Here is a 19,227-nt window from a genome sequence, read left to right as displayed (position 1 = left end):
TAGAACTTGCACCTCTTTAGAGCCCCACCATGATGCCAAATACACCTTCCATCATCTGCATGACTCATGGCTCTGATTCCCCAACCCCCATCATCTGCATGGCTCATGGCTCATGGCTCTGATTCCCCAAACCCACCCACCCCCCCCCCCCCCCCCCCCCCCCCCCCCTGCCCACTCTTTTGCTTGCATTCTTGCTATCCTGCTCAGGCATATGTAGCTACTCCTGCCACTTTCTTGCACGTGTCACTACCCCCAAATTTTGGATTTCATGGCTGATCTGGGACCGTTATACCTATTAGTGATCTCAAACTTCTTTGATTTGGCATTCCTGCATTTTGGGCTTCATGTGCCCTGAAATACTCCCGCAATCAGGCATGCAGTTTATATGAAAAAATCGCATCAGTTATGAGGCTTAAAACTGTCATCAATGTCAGTTGATCAGTCAAACACTGACCTGCACCAAACTGCCACAAGTCAGCAAATCACTAACCCAAAGATGCAGAAACAGGATTCTGCACCAGCAAAGTTGGTAATGCAGTGTGTCAGTTCATACCTGGTCAACTAAATTGGTGACTGGTTGAACTTGGTCAACACCTGGGCAAACAGATCAACACAAAGCTTCTAATCTATGTTCTTGCAGAGAGAGATACAAGAACAAAGGGGAAGCTGCTGCTCTGACACCAATGTGACATGCTTGGATGTTAGATTGCCATTAATGCACTAAACAAAAGTGGAAAACAGACAAAGGATGAGACAAAAAATAGACTTGCACCCTTTTTTCTGTAGGAAAAGGTGTGGCTAACTAGGTCCATATGCTCAACAGTCTAGCTGGAGTTGTTTGCAAATCAAATCATATATACAAGGCCTCTCAAGGCAGCCTAGGATGATGGGAAGAGAAGCCATGGTGGAGTATAACACCACTGGGGTTCACCATCCTGTAAAGTGAAGAGCAGGCCATGGCAACCCCAACTGTGAAGGAACTGCTGCCAATGCTCCTGTTGGTGTCAAGAGTCCCCCTAAAGCTGCTTCCAACAGCCTTTGAGAAATGACTAATGGATGAGCAAACATAGCCAAGGTGGCATACACCCAGAGGCTCTCACTGCTAAGGATGAACTGGCAATGGACCTTCCAGATATGCCACCCACCCTATGAGGCTGCCAATACTCTCCCACACCTCCAGTCATGATACAATAGGCTCCAGTACCTAGCAGCTAGGAAGAGCCTCCCAAACCCACTACTACACATGAGCCAACCTCAATAATGGAGATCAGATCATGCATCTTGGCCTCATGGAGTAGATGATAGCCTTGATCAACTGCTAGCACAAAGCCCCCCCCAGAGACACACCAAGGCACACCAGCTGTGCTACCTCATGGCCATAGACACTACTTCAAAGTCTCCACGTGCTATTGTGGGCAGGGCTATCAAACCCTGCCCTGTTGCCAACTACCATCTGGTAGGCCCTCATATGCCTCATAGGTAGTAGGAAACCCTCCTCGGTGGTCAACTACCCCATACGCATCACCAAAATACCAATCTAAAAGAGTCCATGGTGCTATGCTCTGCCTAGTGCTGCCTATTGTGTGATGGACCCCAATCCATGTTATCCTGCATCAAGATATGTCGGCCAATTCGGTTATATAAGTGAAGAAACTAATTGGTTTCTGTGATTAACGAGGCAGCCCAGCTCCAGTCTCCTAGATTGCAGTCCACCTCATCCAAGGCCTACCCTCCCAAATCCAAAGTAGCCACTTTTGGATATTTAATCTAGCAATGTTGTATGGTTCAAGTTACCACAACTTCCCTTATAGTTCTACAACTCTCCTCCTCCAAGGGATGTTTGGGAACACTAGGCACCGCTGCCCTCTAGTCAAGGCTAGTCTTCTTGATAGCAACCATCATTTTGAAGAGATTTCATCTTCTTCATCACTAATAGCTCCTAAGGACTTCGTTTCGCTCCCTCTACTATTGTCATTCCATTGCATCATCCTAGCAATACCATTATCTCTCTTCCCCCTCCACTCCTTCACAAGTTTGACACACTAATGCTATGGCTTCTCAAAGGTGGAAGCACAGACCACCGGTTGTTGATGGGGGTAAAGGCACCTGTGCCTAGCCACCCATATATTAGTTCCACTCACAGTACCCGCACACCTATACACTACAGGTGGTGGGCGCCCATCACTATCACTTTATTCTTTATTCTTTCAGTGACATTTGAATAAAGGGAAGGCTGGTCACACATTGTGACTGTTGGAGTTCCCACATCTTGTGTGTGTGTCTCTCTCTCTTGCTCTTGCTCCTACCATAGCTCTTGCTTTCACTCTGTGTTTCCACTTCAAAGCTCACTCCTTCAACTGGTATCACAGCCATCTTCCTCGAGAGCTCAAGCATGCTGACCGACCCGTAGCTTATGGAGAATACCTTCAGCTCATAGTTTTAATGGCAGCCATGGCTCAACTTGAAGTGGTATGTATTGTTGCTTGCTTACTTCCCAACTTATCAAGGCAAGTTCCGAAGCTTCATTGAGCTCCCCCTGAGCTTCCCTTGAGCCCTATTGACCCTAGTCCGTCCAGCATTGAGCCCAAGACAGTAGATGCAATTTGCGCTAATTGGGTTACCCCCATCTCTAATCAAAGTTGCTTCATCCCACCTCATCTTCAGCTCTTGCATTGCTCCAGCAACCTTGTAAACTCTTCCCTGGCATTGGTATTGTGATTCTAGGCATCATTTGAAGCTCCCAGAATCAGCCATTGATTCACAGTTTTCATGATAGTTTGCTGTCATACAGTTCAAGACAACACTTAACAATGTATTGGAATGCTATAGGATTAATTTGAGCACTCATTTGCTCAGTTTTACAGAGGTTTTTTACTGCTGTAATAAGCAGGCCTGAATGCTATTTTGTCAAAGAAACCTCATGTCTATTGCTTGTTGATGCTTCCCGAGCACTCTGGATGCTACGCTAGGGTATACCATTGATCTTCCAGGCTCGGTTATGCTTCCAGAATGCTTTTGACCTGAGATTGGAGTGTTGACTCTTGACATTGGTTGTCATTCACTGTTATGTATGGTCATTTGATGCTACAATAAGCACTTTGCAAGTTATTTAGGTCGGATACTCCCGGATATATGCTACTTGGATCTTGGATGTATGGATGCCTTCTACATGATATTTTGGGCTTTGTTTGCCCATTTGGTATTCGACTCTTGTTCCAATGGAAGCGGCTACTTGCCACTTGGATGTTACATTGAGCACTTGGTTATACAATTGAGCTTGAAGGTCTTATAGTGAAACCGTGGGACTTGGCTCTCATCATGCTTTATCTACGTAGTTGATGCTTAGTGGGCTGATCTAACATTGCTTTTAGGCCAGCACCTATCTCTATTATCTTGTTGTTAGTGATGTATGCATCTTGGTTTGCTATGTATTGAGCTTCAATTACATTGCTCAATCCGTTGTGCCTTTGGTTGGTCTCTTCTATTACCCATGAGACCTACTCTATGCATGATGGTTATGCCTATGGGATGTATCTCAATCTAACACATTGATCCGTTGACATTTCTCAAAGCCACTAGCATATTCATTCACTGCTAGTTGGAGCTATTCCTTGGCAGTTGCAGTTTGTCTTGTATCAATGATTGCCCCTCTTTAGCATTGATTTCTTGTAGTTGTATTTCATTTTCAACATGCTGTAATTGCAATTTACTGCACTATTTATGCAAGCAGTCACCTCCATTTGACAGTTCTTTGCATTGAGTTTGTGGATAGCTCCTTAGTTAGTCAGTACCCCTTGTTTTCAGCTTGATCTAGCAAAGGTTTTGGGGCTGATTTACAAGTTATTACAGCAGCATGTTTTGCCCTTTTGTGCATTTGCTTGGTCTCACTATGGCTGGTGATTCCAATGACAGTGCTATCTTTAATATTGACAAGTTTTAGATGGCACAAACTACAGCTATTGGAAGGCCCAAATCTAGCAAGTTTGCCACAAGTCCTCATTGACTTGTCATTGTTTATATGGCAAACAAACACGTAATACATATAAAAAGTCTGGTATGAAATGCATGGGTGAGCCTTTGGCTCTTGTTCATTCAAATGTATGTGGTCCCATGCCGCCCTGCAAGTCGTTAGGTGGTGCAAAGTATTTCGTTACCTTCATTGATGACTATATACATAAGGTCTAGGCATTGCTTTGGTTAAGAATCAATCCAAGTATAGGCTGAAATACCTAAGGTCAGATAATGGGGGTGAGTATATCTTTAAAGTCTTTGAGTAGTTCTGTAACAAGAGGGATATTAAGCGTCACTTAATTGCCCTGTACACCCCACCCCAAAATGGTATGGCTAAAAGCATGGATACGACAATTCATGTGCAGTTCTGTGACGAGAGGGATATTAAGCATCAGTTGATTGCCCCGTACACCCCACCCCAGAATGGTATGGCTAAGCGCATGAGTAGGATAATTCAAGAGCGAGTCCGCAATATGCTTAGCCAAGCAGGCTTACCACAGCATTTTTGGGCTAAGGCAATTACTACTACCATACACTAGTTTATGAGGAGAAAATGCATAAGCGATCTCAGCATATCGTTGAGGTACGCAAGGTGATATGTCAAAAGGAGCCTCTTGCTACTGTACAGCCAGCTAAACAACCTACAAGGTGATATTTCAGGAGGAGCCTCCTCCTACTATACATCCTGCAGCAGCAGTGGCTGATGCTCCACTGGCCCAGGTTCCTAATGCTCCACAACATGTACAGGCCCCAGAGCATGTTTTGAGGGGGTCTACTAAAGATAGACAACAGCCTGCACGGTTTGAGCCCTCTATGGATTATGTTATGGTGACACATGCCGGTGGGTCTCTTACTTATGATGAGGTTATGCACAGAGGTAATAGTCACTCTTGAGAGAGGACCATGCAATCAAAGTATGACTCACTACAGAAAAATCATATATGGGATTTGGTTTCTTTACCTAGTGGAAAGCGTGCTTTGCCATGCAAGTGGATGTACAAGTTAAAAAGTACCCCTGGACGCTCCAAGCCGGCATATAAAACCAGATTGTTTGCTAAGGAGCTTTGGTTGCTCAGCTTGACTTGGATCTTTATCAGATGGATGTCAAGACAGCTTTTTTTCATGGAGACTTGCATGATGAGATTTACATGGAGCAACCTATGGGCTTCGCAAAACCTAGCAAGAATCACCTAGTTTACAAATTGAGAAAGAGCCTTTATGGCCTTAAGCAAGCACCTAGGGAATGGTACCACAGGTTTGATGCTTTTATGCATTCACAAGGATTCCGGTAGTGATATGGATCCGTGTTTATACACGAAGAAGGCTGGTGATGGCAGCCTTATGATTTTGATCCTCTATGTGGATGATATGTTGATTGCTAGGAGCACTCATGATGAGCTAGATGCCTTGAAAGGTTAGCTCAAGAACAACTTTGAGATGAAGGACTGGGATAAGTCTCATATATTCTTAGAATGCACATTACGTGCGATCGCTCTAAGGGCCTCCTTTACTTGTCACAAAAGGAGAACATCCAAAAGGTCATTGAGTGGTTTCATCTATAAAATGTTAAGCCTATTGACTGTCCTTTACCTTCTCATGTGAAGGTTAGTCACAATTATCGGCAATTTGATAAGCGGAAGGCCAAGATGGCCAAGATCCCTCGTGCATCCACAGTGGACACTTTGATGTATGCCATGATAGTCACTCGCCTTGACATAGCATTTGCAGTATGAGTTATGGCACACTATATGGCTACACCTGGCAGACGGCATTAGGATACCGTCAAGGGTATCATGAGGTACCTAAAGGACACAACAGCTATGTGCATATGGTAGCTAAGATACAAGAGTCGTGGGGTATACTAACTCTAATTATACAGGACATGCAAATAGTAGAAAGTCCACCTCTAGCTATGTCTTCACCTTTGCAGGAGATGTTGTTTCTTGGATGTCCAGAATCCAAAAATGCACGGCCCTATCTACTAAGTAGAGTATATTGTAGCCACTGAGACTTGCAAGGAGGCTCTCTAGTTAGACTGGCAGACCTTGGTATTACTGATGAGGTCCCTACACTACATTTGGATTTTGAGTGCTATTCAATTGGCCTCCATACAAAGACAAAGCACATTGAGATGCATTACCACTTTATTAGAGAGGTCATTGAGGATAAGTCCATTGAGCTTGTTAAGATCTCAAGTAATCAAAATCCTACAGATCTGCTCACTGAAAGTCTCTCAACGAAGCATTTTGCCTTCCTTAGGAAGTTGATGGGCGTTAGATGAGATGATGTCTTTCCTCATCCTGTTGCACTTATATACATTATACTTTGTCACTTTTTTCTTGTTCTCTCCTCACTAGGAGCACATGCCTTTAAGTGAGAGGTTATTAGGGGTAAAGGCGCCTATACCTATCTGCCTGTATATTAGTTACACTAACAATACCCACACCGTGTATTAGTTACCTGCACACCTGTACACTGCAGGTGGCAAGCGCCCACCATCACTATCACTTTATTCTTTATTTTTTCAGTAAAATTGAATAAAGCAAAGGTCGATCACACATTATGACTATTGGAGTTTCCACATCTCTTTTTTTTTTTTCGTAAAAGGTAATTATATTAATTACGAAAAAAATACAAGGTTACTGGATTACAAGATACATGATGACACAAAGCCATCATGTGAAGAGGTTTTCTCTTTCTCTCTCTCTCTTTTTTCTGATTACAAGATACACGAGGACCCTAGGCCAACGTGTGGGAAAGCCCCGTAGTAATGCACTGAAAAAGTTACACCAATCATGGCAACGACCCAGAGGCAATTGCCATATGCCACGGATGCAAATCCTCTCGAGGGAGCAAGTCGGAGTGTCGGATGATATCCAGCTGCCAATGCAAGAGCCCTTTAAGCCTAGCAATATGTCGGGGTACATTAGAGGCCGAATCAAAGAGAAAAGCATTGCGCGTGGTCCAAATGTGCCAGCATCCCCAATATCTGAAAAAGTGAAATAAGATCTTCTCATGCAACTGTGGCAGTGCGGAATACTTCGGGCGCACAAAAACCCAATCGAAAGGAGTTAGCGAGGAGCCCACCACCGCGCGCCAAATGTGCGACAAGAGTGACCAGATATTCTTGGCGAGCGGGCAAGAGAGAAAACGATGTCGGGCCGATTCCGCCGGTGTGGTACAGAAGAAACAATTGCCATTCGAGATGCGACGCTTGGCAAGGGCCGAGGCCAGAGGAAGACCACCAATCATTACCCGCCAAAGAAAAACCTTGCATTTGAAAGGTGTCTTATTTTGCCAGCCCTCCATCAGCGTTTTGTGCCACCATGACAGCGATTTCCGCAGTCCCCAAACAGTGTTAGCTTTCTCTCCCAGCCATTGGTGATCTTGAACAAGAAGATGATACACCTGATTAGTGGAGGCCTTTTCCAGACTCAGGCGGCCTGCAAGATCCCAGTCCTGCCAAGGGCGATCCACCGTCAAGGCAGGAAAGGGTTGCCGACCCTGAAGCTTCGACGAAAGCTGCTCCCACAAATGACGGTATCCACGCGGGATCTTAAAGAGTCGCCGAGCAGTCCGAAATGAGACGAGGACATTGCGAGTAGCAAGGGTAGCATCCGCAACCGACATCACACCTAGACGGGCCATGCGATTAAATTTTGGTCTGAGTTGATGTTTATCTTCCCATGAAAGGAGTCTCGATACTGCCAACAATTCCAGCTGAAAGGAGTTAGTCTGCAAGCGGTCCCCCACTGGGTGCCAGCGGGCCTTCTGGAGCACCACTTTCCAAGAGCCGACCAAGTGCAGTAACAAAGAGGAAGAGGGACTGGAAACACGAGAGTCAGCATTAAGGACATGCCACCAGGAGGCCCGAAGCCGTGTGTTGCCATGGCGGAGCCCGCTGTCCTCAAGAAAATAACGGGCTATGATGGACCAAGGGTGGTGATCCACACACATGGCACGAAAAAGGGACCAACGGAGAGCTAACATATGAGTGTGTGCATCCAAAATCGCTCCGCCACCCATGCGCTTAGGGGTACATGCGTGTGACCAAGAAATCCAGGAAATGCCGGCCTGCAGTGAGTCCTTCTTCCATAGCATGAAACGGATGGGATGAGTGAGGGCCTTCAAAGTAGTAGGAGTCCATGGCAACAATGGCAGGAAATACGTTAACATTGGAAGCATGATTGTCTGGGCCACTTTGAGGCGGACATGGAATGGCCACGCTTGCGACTTCCAATACATAAACTTTGCTGCCAATTTTTGTGAAATCCACTCCAGCAGGGCTTTTGGCCGTACATCCACCCCCAATGGGTATCCAAGATGCCTGACAATGGAGCCACGGGAAACCACCTGGCCTTGCCAGCCTAAGGACTGCAAATCAAGCTCCGTACAACTGAGAAGGGCTGACTTAAGGGCATTGATGCGGAGCCCAGAGGCCTGACCAAAGAGTGTCCAAACATCTAATGCCCTTCGAATGTTGTCCCTGTCCGCCTGCAAAATCATAAAGGTGTCATCCGCCAAAGATTGGCTAACGAAGTGCTGACCCAACGGAAGAGACAGACCGGCCAGCTCGGCAGAGGCTGCCATGGAGGATAACATTGAAAGGACCGCGTGAGTCGCCAGGGCAAAGAAGAGAGGGCTCAAAGGACAACCCTGTCGGACCGAGCGTGCAAGGACAAATGGCTCTGTAACTCCACCATTAAGCATAACTCTGGAGGAAGCCTCAGCACTGATGGTGTAGATCAATCGGGACATTCGGGTACCAAAGCCCATAGCCGACATGAGGCCTGCAATGAAAGACCAGTCCACATAATCAAATGCCTTTTCCAAGTCCAATTGGATCAATACCACTTCCTGGCCGGAGTGCCGCGCATAGTCAATGGCCATTTGCACATTTAAGATATTATGCAGAATGTTGCGGCCCTTAATGAAACCATATTGGAGAGGATGCACAATAGCTGGAAGGTGCTTGTGGAGCCGATTCGCCAGCACTTTGGAGTAGATTTTATACATGGAGCCCATCAAAGAGATTGGTCGCCAGTGTTACAACTTTGACGGCGAAGGGACCTTTGGAATTAGTTTGATAAGGCCTTCTTTCCATGAGGAGGGCATGACCCCCGTTTCCCACACCTGCTGAAACATGGCCACCAATGGCTTCGCCAACTGCGTGGCCGAGGTCTGAAAGAATTCATTAGTGAGACCATCCCAGCCAGGGCTTTTATCATTCGGTAGGTGCAACAAAACGTCCATAACCTCGTCCTCGCAAATATCCGTCTCCAAAGCGGCTTGCATATCAACTGGAACCTGCTGGCGGACCAGATGATAGAAGACCGCACGGGCATGCGTAACCTGGCTAGAAGGCGAGGAAGAGGAACCAAGAAGATCCATAAAATAGTTTCTGCACATAGTGACAATGGTCTGCGGATCCGTGACCATGCGACCTTCCGAATCCTGGAGTCTGGTCATATTTTCGCGGGGCGGAGATGCATGCAAGGCGCGAAAGAACTTATGAGACTGGCAGGTGCTATCTTGCATTGTGTCCATCAAGTTGTGCAGCTTGGCCTGTTGATAAGATTTCAACTGAAACACTTGAATAAGATGGGCCACCCGCCTCTCCAGAGACAGCAGAAAATCATCATCAGGGGAATCCAGGAGCAAGGAACGGACCAAGGCCAGTACGTCTTCTGCTGCATGTCGACGTCGGCGGCAAAGCGAGGCATGATGGATCCCATACTGGCGAGCAACCCGCTGCACATTAGAGAGCAGCCGTGCAAATGAAGGCCAGCCCTCAGAGGCGAAGTCCAATAAGAACCTCTCAATCAACTGCTGCATATAGCCCTGGAAAACTGAATGCTTCAGATAAGAGGAGTTGAAACGTAAAGGGAGCCTGTCCAGGAATTGCACAAAAGGTGCAATAGAGTGTGCCCGCATCTCAAGCTGGAGGGGGAAATGGTCCGACAACGCATATTGCCGCAAGACCTTCATTTCCAACATGTCGGGAAGAAAGTCATCGCCCTGCATGATATACATTCTGTCCAGCCGCGACCAGGTAGTTGCATATTGTGCGGAATGAAAAGTAAACCCCGAAAAAGAAGGGTGAAGCCACGACCAAAGATCTTGCTTGAGCACGTGCAAAGCAAAAGAACTCCACACCCGGCTTTCCGGCGTATCCATTACCGAATGCCCTGAAGTGGACTGAGAAGAGTCGACACACATATTGAAATCTCCCATCAAGAATCCCCTTCGGCCGAGTGACATGGAGCCCTGCAAAGTGGACCAAAGATCCCGCCGGGATGCGGGATCATTCGGAGCATAGAGGCCCAACAGCCATAAAATCTCGCCTTCAAATAAGACTTCGATCACCAGAAAGCGGCCCTGCACATCATTTTTAACAAGGACAGGCTGATATTTCTCATGGACAATCATCAGCACGCCCGAATAGTGCGTAGCATGGGTCCCTGCATAAAACAGGCGGAATCCATGACAATCCATCACTTTTCCTGCTTCACCGTGACTTTTGTGCTCAACTGCACACAATACATCCCACTGGTTCTCGTGCAAGACGGTCCACATGGCATGTTGCTTATGGCGAGAGCAAATGCCTCGCACATTCCACGTGGCTATCTTCATGTATCCTCAAAGAAGGAAGTCAGGAACGAGGCACCTGCTGCCTCGATTTCACCTTTTCCGCAAGAGCATCCAGGACACCCTCATCCAGAAAATCAGCCAATACTGCAAAAGAATTCTGGCGACCTGCGTTGGAGGTAGAAGGGCAATCCACTGCCTTGGGAGAGGGGCGGGGATAACGCCGATCCCAGGGTGTAATAACATTTCCTTTGGCATCGAACGCCAGCTTGGCAGGTGGGCCTCTGGGGCCGTCGGTATAGGCTCTCCTTGGAGACTGATTGCGGGGGCCCGACGGGGCCCTAGGACGCGGAGCCTGCTGTGAAGTGGCCATTTCTTTCCGGCGCGTATACGTGCGCACGGAATCCTGGGAAGCGGGAGGCCCAGGATCCGCCAAGCCTGTATCCAAGTTTTTACCTTTTTGAGGACGTGCCTCAATCCAGTCAGTACGACGGGAATCCACACTTCGGACCTGTTGTTTGCCTTTGTCCATGGCATGAGGAGACTGAAGGGCTTCCTGGGGCGTGGCATCAAGTACCATGTCGTCCTTGGGCAGCACAACCTGCGCATCATCCGAAGACGATTGCTTTTCAGGGCATTCGGCCATGAAATGCCCCAATTTACCACATGAAAAGCAGTGGCGCGCAAAGTTGCCCCATTTTAAGCGAAAATACAAAGGATGCATGCCCGAACAATTGAGGCGAAGCCACGCGGGCCTTTTCCTGGACGTGTCCCATAGCATACATAAACGGTTGCGGTTCATCGCCCTGAGGCTTGGGGGAACCAGCACTGTTCCCACAACTGCCATCGCATCCTTCAACAAGGGCCAATAGACCGCCGGACAGTTTTCCACCTCTACCCACACCGGGCATTCGCGTTGAAGCAGACGCTGGAAGTCGGCCATGGGGCGCCATGGCACAACATGAACCAGGCGGCGATCAAAGAATAGCGGCAACTTGGACAGGAGCTCAGCGCGATGCGTTTCCGATTTCAGCAGGACCTCATAAAACCCGCGAGGTCCAAGGAAAATCTCCTCAACCGACTCCCCTTGCAATAGATGGTGCAGCCACTGGCGAATATGCGAAAGCATTGGGATCCTGCCAGTGAAGAAAAGAATAACTGCACGGTGATAGAACACCGAGAAAGATCGCAAGACTGATTTGGGGTCCACCGTGGCTTCCAGCACATCATCCGTTCCCGCAACAGAAAAAGATTCGGTATTATGCTGGACATAATCGCCAAGCAGAGTATTGGCGAAGTCCAGCAAATGCTCCCAGTCGATTTCCTGCGAATCCACCGGATCAGAGGCCACTTGCGCATAGGAGCGTTCCGGAGGACTCATTGGCTCATCAGGCGTAGGCTTGGAGCGTTTGCCGGCAGGCGGCTATTCAGAACTCGCCGGCAACTCCTCCGTGCATGGCACCATATCTTCCGGCTCCTCTGCATCGGAATCAGGACCAAGGGCTGCCACCGTCCGGTCAAGAAAATCCAAATCCAGGCCAGCCATACTACTGTCTTCACACAGAGGACGAACTCTCTCCTCTCTGACGACGGTCAGGTTCAGGGTTTTCACAAGAACTGGGCGCCTCTGCACGAAAGGAGGAGCACACGCAGGCGGCGCCTCGAGCCGCAGCAGAGGTGAAGTTGACAGGGCGGCTTCAGATGATTCAGCGAGACAGGCAGGGGCGGATCCGCTGACTCACGGCCGCAGGGGCAGGCTGCCGTGGCTAGGGCGGCAGAAACAGGGCGGCGGGACGGCTGTGTGAGCAGGCGCGACCGTCAACCAGAGGCGGCGATCTCTCTCTCTCTCTCTCTCCGAGGAGGGCGACCCAGAACAGCAGGTCGCACGGCAGTAGGCTCTGAAGAACGGCAGGGTACTTACAGGTTGGCAGGGCGAGATATTGTCGTCAGGGCAAACCCCATGCTGGACTGAGGGGAGATCTCCCGCAGCGCACAGGTCAGGACGCGCATCACCAGGTCAGGCCCCAGCCAGTTCCGCCATCGCTCGACGCTTCCTCTCTCTCTCTTGAAGGCGAAACGGGAGGGTGCAGGCACCGACAGCAGAGGAACGTGCGCGTCACCAGGTCAGGCCCCAGCCAGTTCCGCCATCGCTCGACTCTCTCTCTCTCTCTCTCTCTCTCTCTCTCTCTCTCTCTCTCCCTCTCTCTCTCTCTCTCTCTCTCTCTCTCTCTCTCTCTCTCTCTCTCTCTATAGTTTCCACATCTCTCTCTCTCTCTCTCTCTCTCTCTCTCTCTCTCTCTCTCTCTCTCTCTCTCTCTCTCTCTCTCTCTCTCTCTCTCTCTCTCTCATGTCATTTCATCTCTCTGGCACGACGCTGGTGTGACGGGCGTGACGCTGGCGTAACGAGATGCTGACGAGACGGGCGTGACGCTGGCGTGACGGGCATGACGGACGAATGCTGATGCGATAGGCGTGACGAGACGGATGCGGACGAGACACACGTGACACTAGCATACGTGTCTGGCAGAGCAATGTACTGTGACGAATGTACTGTGGCAGCAATGCCGAATGTACTGTGACAAATGAGAATGCTATGACGAAGGTACTGACGCAGGAGCACTGAGAATGCTGTAAATGTATTGACGCAAGAGTACTAAGTGAACAGTGACGGGATGTACCTGCAGTAAACAGTGGTGGGCCTTGTGAACAGTATCTGCAGGGATGCGCAGTGACTGATGGGACAGTTTTGGGTTGTGACTATGACTGTATAAGAAATCTGTTGACTCTCTCAGACTGATGTGAATGCAGACCTATGTGAATGTACTGAGATTGCAGATGTACTCAGAGTGATGTGAACCTTGCCGTGCTGTGTAGACTGGAGACCTGCGTGAATTCAGACTGACACACATTAACATTTCATGCTACAGTGATAGTTTAGGTGAGATTGACAGTTCTATGCTACATTGACAGTTTATGCTACAGTCATATCTTATGATGCAGTCACATTGACAGTTTATGATATACTCACAGTTCATGCTATAGTGATAGTTTATATTACTGGTTTACTACTCTAGTCAGACTGTAAACAGTTTTATGCTATAGCACATACTATAATCATGATGGAAAAAACTGACAATGAAGAAATCACAAAACCAACCATGGAAACAATGTTTCATACACCGCCAAAGAACACGAGATACAAAACCTATGGGCGTAAAACCCGAGATTGGAATGTCTCTCCAGGGTTAAGTAGATATGGGAAGACATCCCGCAAAATTAATGAAACACTATATGAGGAGATGTTGACCATACTCCGTGCTGAAATGCGTATCATGAGGAAAGAAATGGAAAATGATATACAAGAGTGGGTTTGAGCTGAAATGATGGAAGAACTAAAAAAGGAGATGCAACAAACATTGGATGTACACATGGCAGAGAAAGACTCAATGATCCCTAATCTACAAGAAGAACTAGAGGAATGCAAAAAGAAACTGGACGCACAAAAGGAACCACAAATCACACCGGAACTACAAAAAGAAATGGATGTTTTAAAAAAGGATATGCACACCTATGCAAGTGTGGTGGAAGGCACCCAAAAGAAAATGGAGAATGTTGAGAATACTGTCAAAGAAAATGCAGAATGGATAGATGTGGCAAAAAAGAACAAAGGAATGCATGGCAACGAAGTGGAAGTTATGAATGCCACCTTGGAAAAAGAGGCCAAAAGACGGGCACACGCACTCCACGTAAGAGTGGTTGGACTAGATGAGAAAAGCTCCCCAATTGAAGATGCTACAGCTCTTGCCACCAAAATTGGGGCTACAAATGTATCCATCATTGGGGCTTGGCGAGTCGGGAAAGCTAACACAAAAACAAAAGTCCTCATCTTGAAGTTTGGAGACTTCGAAAAGAAGAGAGACTTCCTCTCCAAGAGGATCGCTCTCAAAGGAGAAAAGATCTACCTAGATGAAGACCTCACTTTGAAATCTCAAACAAACCAATTGGATTAGCACCAAACCATGCTATTCTAGCTTTCACAATGCAATATGGGCATATACACGAAGCACAGCTACACATACCAAAAATACCACGCTATGATTTTGTGGAAACGACCTCACACATATACAACACTACTGTACGAGATGCATTGAGGGAGCTAGACACACAGGCCTCTCTGAATGAGTTTACAAGACAGTTGGCCGAGATAATACACACTTCAGCAGCTTACGCTTTCCCACACACTACACCGTCAGATAAACCTCCACGAGGTAATGCCCCACAGAATGGCTGGTATGATGATGAGTGCAGAGAGACACGAGCACGTTTTCAGCAAGAGATGGCACTTGGCATATGTACACATAAGCATGCTCGAACAATCGTCTGTGCCTGTAGAGATACAGTCAAGTATCTATGCCTTGTATGAGACAGTGACGGGCAAAGTACGACACCTGAGGCCATCTCAGATACAGTCAATAGCACCATTGGGGTGGAGCAAGGCTGTCCACTTTCACCGACACTATTTGGGTTGCACATAGATGAAATTTAAAAATATGTGGACAGAACTGGTGGAGCCGGAGCCAGCCTAGCTAGAGTGTTGATACCATTACTGCTTTATGCCGACGATATTGTACTTATATCTGACTCACCTGAGGGACTAAATAGACACTTGGATGCATTATCAGCTTTTTGCAGAGATAGAGATCTTAAGATGAACCTTGGGAAAACTAAAGTTATGGTATTTAACACTTCAGCTGCTTGGGTGACAAGAGCTGAGCACCAGTTTACTTTTGATGGAGAGCCAGTGGAGATGGTTAGGCAGTACGTCTATTTGGGGGTCACATTGAAGGGACCACAGTTCTCTTGGAGAGAGACATCAGAGGCTCATTTGGCAAAAGCATATGCAGCCTTAGGTGCATTGGAGAGGCAATGTGCTCACATACAATTTCATGAGCCGCGCACCAAATTGTTGCTTTTTGACACCCTGGTTACACCCACACTCCTATATGGGGCAGCTATTTGGGGTCCGAGTCTCTTTCACACGAGGAGACAGCCTTTGGGAGACCAGGATGGACCAGAGAAGGAATACTATGACGAGTGGGAGCATATGGAAAGACCACTGGTCATGAAGATCTCACGTATGATACGAGCGAAGAGCTCGATCCCACATGAGATTATCAGAGCTGAGTTGGGAGCATCACCCATGGTGGCTGAGGCCTTGGTCCAGGCAATGACTTTCATACATAGACTATGGGAGCTCCCCCAAGATAGATACCCACGGCTAGCCCTGGCCTCTTCTAGACAACTAGCAGCAGATGGTGACAGACATTGTTGGTATGCTCAGATGAGTACATGGATGAGTCTACATGGCCTGCAAATTGACAGACTACCCCCCTTTGACAAGAGCCTAGATTGCCCTACACTTTACCTAAGCCGATCAGAGCTAAATCATGTGATCAGAGCAGACATACTAAAGTTAGATACGGAGAAGACCTGGATCCGACCCCCCCCCCCCATGGCACGAGGATGGCACACTACCAGACCCACTTCCTTCGGGCATCTTAGGATGGTTTCATCACCCGACCCAATTACATGGACACACAGCTGCCTCATGGACTACGCACACTTATTGGTCAGATCCGCACCTCATCCCACCACCTAAGGATTGAGACAGGTAGATGGGAGGGTATACAGACAGAGGAACGCATATGCCCACTATGCGACAGAGAGCCAGAGACAGAGGAACACTACATCTGCCGATGCACTGTATATTATGATATACGAGGTAGATACCACTGTCTGTTTCAAGAGGGTTTTGGACCCCTGAGACGGATCGTGCAGTTTGAGGATCAGAGATGCTTGGGATTCTTTCTCTTGGAGCTCCAGAGGCGCAGAGCAACAATTCTACGGAGTAGGAGGCCCCCACAACTCGGCTCACATAGACAGAGAGCAGCCACTGACTTTTTCACTAATACACGACAGAGTATAGCAGATATCACTACTACTACCACACAGCCTACAGGAGTACATCATCATTGGACCTCATCTTCTGTAGGTGTCCCTTTGGATAGAGCAGTGGCACTTAGCCGGTCTAGGCGCCCACGTCCACCCGGACGAAGGCCTAGACATCCACACCACAGACAAATTAAAGCCATCATTGAGCGCCACAGGAGACAGATGCCGAGACGCCTCGGCCATGCAGAGATACACCTCCTTAGAGGATAAACATATCATTGATGGAGAGTTTTCCTTTTTCTACTTTCACTTTTAGATCATTGATGTGTTTCCTTTTTATAGGACACTATTTCATTTTTTCAGTCTTTTAGGCATGTTTTTCATCTTTTCTCGTTCCAAATGAGAAACACACCATCATTGTATGTATTGCTTTGGTCTCATAGGCCACATTGGCCTTTTAGAGACGTTAGCGCAAGCACATTTAGTGGGCAGGCTGGGAGGCGGTCCCTACCCCCTCCATCAAGGTTTGGAGAGATACCTACAAGGATGCAAACTTGGAGGTCCTTCAACAGCAGGTAGTGGGATGGCAAAGGGGCATAAGTGCCAAACAATGGGAGATTGATGTAGGGATCTCCCAAGAGTGGTTGGCCCTCCCCATCGAGAGCATTTGCACCCATGCCATTGGTGAGTAGCCCAATTTTCACCTATGGGTATCCTAATGCAAGTTGCACAAAGAGTTAGAGCCTCTCCTTCTCCCCCGTGTGGCCATTAGTAGAGATGTGTTGTGTATGGTCATCACCTAGTGTATGGAATCCTCATTGATGCTTCATGCTGTGTATAGGGGCTGACTGATTGCAGACTTGTACATTCATGTTCAATCAGTTTCATTTGTTCATTTCCACTACATCTCTCGTCTCCATCTTCTCTTCTCAGTCCGAGTTCTTGTTATTTTTTGTTGCGCATTCTCACATTATATCATTCGTCAAAGTGGGAGCTGGATATGACTGAAGTGGAGCACCCCTTCATGCTGCAGCTTGCTGCGCGATATCATTTGAGTGGTGCATTTACTGCATCATCATCCAAAAGTGTGTTCCCTTGCTGCATTTTCATGAGGCTTGGCCTTCAAAAGCTGCATTTTCTGTCCCAGCGCTGAGCCTTCTCTAATCCTTGCATTTTGTAGCCATCACCCTTCCTTTTGCTGCAACTGATCAATCTGCCCCTTCCCTGCTTGTGTTTCCTACTAAAGTCAACAGATCAAGCCGTACAACTGCCAGGAGCATCATGTCAATAGGTTTATTTTGTCACCTACAATAGCAACCTCTTAGCTTGTGTTTTATTATGCAAGTAAGGACATAGATGGTAGACTACTATGATTGGTAGGATCATGTGGATTGGGACCTGTTGAGCTAAAAAGTGCAATATAAACCAATTACCACTTTATTACAGCCCCAAAACTCAATTATTGCCAAACGTTCATTAAAAAGAAATGTGTTCCATGGAGAATTGTCTGCCCTACCACAATAAAACATTCTACCTGTTTCCAAAGAGCTAGATGAACCAATTACTCTCTCTTGACATACAAAGTCACGGGCATCCTCAATATTTTTAACCTATGAGAGTTTGTTTAGCTTTGCTCATCATCGGCCTACTATGATTTTCCAAATTGGAGCAACTACAGACATCCAAAAAAAAAGTATCATTTTTATTTATTTGCATAATCAATTTTCTATTAATTTTGTTTCCTTTGAGATTATTAGATACCTAGAAAAGCATATTAGACATAGCCACTATTGAGTGGTTATGGATTATTGTGAACCCATGTAATGGGTAAGAAAAAGGATAGCACACACTTCCACCTCATGACTCACTTGGGCACCTGTGACCAAAACTTAGCCATATCACAGTCAAACTTGCACACACAAAGAATTAATGCATTTCAAGTGTGGACTAGATCCTTCAAAAATAAAAAGTTACAATTAGCAAGATGGCATGAGTATGAAAAGCTTGTACAATATGCATATGTAGGCTAAAAGTTTAAAATGCACATGTCTTTGTGCATTTTAAAACTTTAGCCTACATATGCATATTGTACAAGCTTTTCATACTCATGCCATCTTGCTAATTGTAACTTTTTATTTTTGAAGGATCTAGTCCCACACTTGAATACGGGACCTAATCCTTTGTGTGTGAGAGTTAACTGTATCCTAAAAAATAGGAAAGGCATTCTAAAAACAATAAGTTTGTATTCTTGTAGTGCTTACTAAATTTGGTCGTTTTTATACTTAACAATTCTTAGCTCAAAAAGCAAGGCCATACAAAAGAGACAAGTATGAAGACACTTGTTAGACAAGGTTCAAAGTATCCCACTTGTCACACCTCATGACATGTAGCTGGATACTTGTCTTGTGCTACTCCACTTTCTCGCTTTGCCCTAAGTCTCCCTTTTTCCTATAAAAAGAGCTCAATTTTATCCCAAAGCTGCCAAGCACTGTGCTTCCTCAACCACATTGTAAGGCACCTGTTCAGTGAGAGACAAGATGAGGGTGGACTTGCATAACTCATCAAGCTCATCCCATTCGTCATCAATCATAATTTCAAACTGCTCGCCATGCATCCTTGGTGGTTTTATCTGCGATTTCTGCACCAATACCTGCCAAACTTGGCTCTTCCAATAGA

General features: G+C 46.9%; 1 protein-coding gene and 1 pseudogene across 1 annotated transcript in view; one reads left to right on the top strand and one right to left on the bottom strand.

Moving 5' to 3' along the window:
* The window catches only part of LOC148028654 (putative L-ascorbate peroxidase 6, chloroplastic/mitochondrial), a 32,000-nt gene that overhangs the window by 843 nt on the left and 11,930 nt on the right, over positions 1–19,227 (bottom strand). The window lies entirely within an intron of this gene.
* On the top strand, positions 2,452–17,704 carry LOC148028655 (uncharacterized; annotated as a pseudogene).

The sequence above is a fragment of the Lygodium microphyllum genome, chromosome 11, assembly GCF_053477565.2.
Source record: "Lygodium microphyllum isolate KBCC chromosome 11, Lygodium_microphyllum_v1.1.10, whole genome shotgun sequence".
Classification (NCBI taxonomy): Eukaryota; Viridiplantae; Streptophyta; class Polypodiopsida; order Schizaeales; family Lygodiaceae; genus Lygodium; species Lygodium microphyllum.
Note: the sequence above shows the minus strand (reverse complement) of the source record. Positions and strands in the feature narration are given on the sequence as shown.